Genomic DNA, 5,130 nt, shown 5'->3' on the forward strand with positions numbered 1-5,130 from the left:
AGGTCAAAATCTTGGACAGCTGAAAGAAGGGTTTCTCCATTATAAATGGAAGGAACAGAGCCGTGGCCCACCATTGGACCCGGAGGTTTGAGGTTGCCTAGAAGAATCAACGATCTTGGAAGATCCAGACTCGACAAGGACAGGGGAAGTTTCGGTTTTTCTTTCAAAACCTTTTGAGAAACTTCAGCGAACTCCCGCAGAGGACGGTTAGGGTTTTGTTATCACTATCCGACTGTTCGGGAGCAGGGAGAAGCAAAAGCATCACTGCTATCACCAACGATGGGGTACTAAAGAAGCCCTATCGTCCGCCATTACTCGTTTCAAGAAACTATAAAAAGAAAAGACCAAGAAACTTACCGATTCAATGGAGACGGAAGCTTGAGAGTAGGAAGGCGCGAAGGCACGACAAAGGTTCAAATTCCGACACGGGAAGAATGAAACCTACGAAGACAACGAACCGCTTTTAAAACTCCCGCACGAGTGTTCGGGAATCGAACGATCGAGATTGATTCAAAATCAACGATCAAGATTCAAAGACGTTTTGAAAGTTTGAACTCACGAATCCGAAATAGGCGTTCGGAAACCGTCGCTTGGATGACGTGAGCCACGACGGATCAACCGCAACGAAGACATGTGGCCTTACACTCACAACGCTCGAGGAAAAGTGACCACCGCATTAAATGTGATATGACATTTAATGAAGCACGCAGAGATCATCACCTGACGACGAACCCAGTTAAAAACCAAGCCCTCGGGATCGACCGAACGCTTGGTCTGGGGGGCTCGTGATATGGAGAGTTTATGATCAGACCGGGTTCATACCTGGTCCGACCCTCGACCCCGGTCGAGACGGAGAAAACCGAATAGCTCCCGAGCGAACCGGATCCAGAAGATGGCTTGCTGAAGAAGAAAGATTATTCTGCCGCAAGCGTGCCCTAATCTTACTTATGGATTAGGGTAATCACCCCGATGACAAGCAGACTCAAACCGACGGCTGCGGATAATCATCATCAAAGGGATAACTATCGCATAACCTAACAGTTATCTCAGGAGTCCTCTACTAGCCCAAACTAGTAGAAGTCTATCGCTCAACGGATCTTATTGATAAGATCCAACGACTACCCGAAGAAGGCTCGAGTGCATCCAACGAAGGAGATTCGAAGGTACACTCTATATAAACCTCACTACCATACAAGGTGAGGGACGGATCAATCGATCAAAAAGAATACTATCTGAGACTCAGGTTCAGATACATACTGATAGACCCAAACTATCAGCGTTCTGCTATCTAGGTCACCTTTCCCGTTTCTTCATTCATTAGCTCGTGCTTCTAGCGAGCCATTTGTGATTAAGTTCATCAACTGACTTAGCCTTCGGAGGTGGACTCCCGACCCCAGCGGTCGGGCCACATCTGACGCTTTCATTTTGCAGGACATCACGTGGAGATCCAAGGGCTGAGCAAATTTTGGACGCATCAAGTATATATTTATATATATATAAAGAGTGAAACCAAACTGATTATCAGAATCCAATTGTTAAATGTTCCCATGGCATCCGTCCTTACATTTGTCAGATAAATGTTTTTTGTGTGGGCTTCTTTCACCATTGTTGTATTCCCTGCAACAATAATAGCAGCTCTGTCGACTGAATCATCACCACCAGAAGCAAAGGCTCTACTCGACTGGGTGGCTAGTGGAGGCAACTTTCCTGACTCTTGGACTGCAAATGATACAAGCCCATGCACCAGCTGGTACGGAATAACTTGTAATGCAGAAGGAAGAGCTACGGTGCTGAACTTATCAAGTTTAGTCTCTGTAAGTGCAAAGCTCGATGAATTGAAATTTTCCTCTTTTCAATTTCTAAAGTACCTGAATGTTACTTGGAATGAAATTTGGGGAACCATCCCGGCCAACATTGGTATGCTTTCCGAACTCAACGAGCTTTCCCTCTCAAATAATAGGATCAATGGGTCAATACCTCCAGAGATGGGAAATCTAAAAAATCTCACTAAGTTAGACCTCTCAATCAATAGAATCAGTAGCCTGATACCTCTAGAGATAGGAAACCTCAAAAATCTCGAATGGTTGGACCTTTCTTTCAATGAGATCAATGGTAAAATACCTCAAGAGATAGGAAACCTCAAAAATCTCACTCACTTAGACCTCTTTGGAAATTGGATCCATGGCTCAATACCACCGGAGATAGGAAACCTCAAAAATCTCAGTTGGTTGGTCCTCTCTGCCAATAAGATCAATGGAAAAATACCTCCAGATATGGGAAATCTCAAAAATCTCAGATGGTTGGACCTCTCTGCCAATTATATCAATGGTAAAATACCTCCGGAGATAGGAAACCTCAAATATCTCACTTACTTACACCTCTTTGGAAATTGGATCCATGGTTCAATACCACCGGAGATAGGAAACCTTAAAACTCTCATTTTGTTGGATATCTCTGGCAATAGGATCAATGGCTCAATACCTCAACAGATAGGAAACCTCAAAAATCTCATTTCGTTGGTCCTCTTTGGAAATTAGATCCATGGCTCAATACCACCAGAGATAGGAAACCTCAAAAATCTCATTTTGTTGGATATCTCTGGCAATAGGCTCAATGGCTCAATACCTAAACAGATAGGAAACCTCCAAAGTCTCATTGAGTTGGACCTAAGCGGTAACAAGTTTTCTGGGCCGATACCTACAAAAATTGGGAATCTAAGAAATCTAAGCAGCCTAGACCTAAGTTACAATGAGTTCACTGGTTTGATCCCTATTAAAATTGGTGATTTGGCTCAGCTGGAGTTACTTAATCTTTCATACAACAAACTAAGTGGTCCAATACCTACACAAATAGGGAAAGTTGGTGGTATTACACATGATACGGAATTTAATTTATCAAACAATGATTTGGAGGGTCTCGTTCCTTATGAAGTAGCTTCAAAGATTCCACCAGATTCATGCAAGAATAATAAAGGTTTATGTAGTCTTTATAGGAATCTCCCATGTAAAACCAGTGAGAAAAGGCTTAAAGTCTTTGATCATAGCAAAAAAGAGAAAAAACTAGTCAAGATCTCCATTATTATATCTTTTTCTAGCATCATGCTTGTTGCATTTGTAATTGTTATCTTCCGTTTCATCATCAGCCAAAGGTCAATAATTTCCATCACTGATACAACAAAAACACAACAAAATGGAGATATATTTTCCATATGGAATTATAATGGAACAATTGCATATAGTGATATCATCGAAGCAACAGAGGAATTTGATATCAAATATTGTATTGGCACTGGAGGATATGGGAGTGTTTACATAGCAAAGCTACCTACAAAGAAAGTAGTTGCTGTGAAAAAACTACATCGCCTAGAAGCTGAAGTGAAAGCTCATGAGGAGAGCTTTGCTAATGAAATATACACATTAACAAGAATAAGGCATCGGAATATTGTGAAGCTTTATGGGTTTTGTTGTCATCCAAGGTGTAACTTTTTAGTTTATGAATAAAGGGGGAGCTTAGCTTACATTCTTGGAAATGAAGCAGAAGTTGTACAATTGGATTGGAAAAAACGTGTGAATGTCATCAAAGGGGTTGCCTATGCTTTATCCTACATGCATCATGATTGCGCCCCGCCACTAATTCATCGGGACATATCGAGCAACAATATCTTGCTAGATGCAAATTTCGAAGCTCATGTTGCAGACTTTGGAACTTCTAGATTTCTAGATCCTGGTTCATCCAACCGCACTATACTTGCAGGTACATATGGATATATTGCTCCAGGTAAGTTACCAAACATTCATCCTTTTCCATACTTAAGATTCTAAGAAGGTTGATAATGTTTTAATTATTCAATTATTTTCATCCCAAAAGTTCATGAGTAAATTAGATATTGCCTGATTATATTAGAATTAAGTGCACATCCCCTGCATTTCTAAAAATTTCCAATCCCATCTCTACCTTAGAAGCAACATTCCTCTTAATTTTACTAAAGTAGAACATTGCAATTAACCACTTTTGTCAATATTTTAAAACTAATTAAGTGATGTTTATTTGATTGTAAAATCACTTGGAATATGTCCAAGTAATGTTCTTGAAATACAATTATTTAACAAATATAGAAATGAGGTTTGGTTTGAAAGCATTTTTGACCAAAAAAATAATCATTTGGGCTATTAGGAAATAGATTAGTCAAGTTGAGGTATCCACAATGGCTTATGCCTTAAAATCTTGCGTATGAGGTGAAATAGTAATATGATTGTTTCTATATGATTGTATGAAAACTCTAAATTTGTATTCCATTTTTCCTTCCCCCTTTCAGAGCTTGCTTTTACAATGGTTATAACGGAGAAGTGTGATGTTTATAGCTTTGGGGTATTGACACTGGAGACAATTATGGGAAAACATCCAAGAGAACTCATCTCTTCATTGCCGTTTCTAAACACAAAAGATATTGTACTCAAGGATGTATTAGACTCACGTCTCCCACCACCAACACAATTGGCAGCAGAAGACCTGAAAGTGTTAATGATGCTTGGAATTGCATGCTTGCACAGCAATCCAAAATCTCGTCCAACCATGCAATTTGTGTCTTTTAAACTAGCAAGTCTTACAAACTGTGATTGCAACCCTCCTACACAAGTTCAACATGGAAATTAGGCACCTTATAGTATATTCAAATCCATAAAGACTTATACAAGTGGATTGTAGATGGCTAAGGTGTTTTCTTGTTGAATTTGAAGTATTGTTAGTTTGTTTCTTCAATTGAATTTTGTCTTTGTATTCATATATGGGACTATTAAAATAAAATATAATAAAAAGAAAGAAGGAGAAAGAAAGGAAGGTGCAGATGGTTGTATTCCTATGTTAAAACTTTATGCATATTGTGTCTTGTATTGAAAAACAAAAATAAAAAAACCATGGAGCTTGATTTTTAGAATGGTCAATGGTTTGCAAATTTTGAGCCTTAAGTTTCTGATTTAGAGTGCAAATGACTACTTAGGAATGAGTTGGGAGTTTTACCAATTCAAGACAATTCAAGGAGAGTTGTTGAGACAGTATAGGTATGCTTAATTGGGACTCACTGATAGTAAGAAAGATTGACTAAAGATTGACATATTTTCTATATGGAACTAT

General features: G+C 39.2%; 1 pseudogene; it reads left to right on the top strand.

Annotated features, from left to right (window-relative positions):
- Window positions 1-1,577: 1,577 nt before the first annotated feature.
- On the top strand, window positions 1,578-4,653 carry LOC149022755 (leucine-rich repeat receptor-like serine/threonine-protein kinase At1g17230; annotated as a pseudogene).
- The last annotated feature ends 477 nt before the right edge of the window (window positions 4,654-5,130 follow it).

The sequence above is a fragment of the Hakea prostrata genome, chromosome 3 (genome assembly GCF_041222555.1).
Source record: "Hakea prostrata isolate BN-2017 chromosome 3, UWA_Hpros_2, whole genome shotgun sequence".
Taxonomy (NCBI): Eukaryota; Viridiplantae; Streptophyta; class Magnoliopsida; order Proteales; family Proteaceae; genus Hakea; species Hakea prostrata.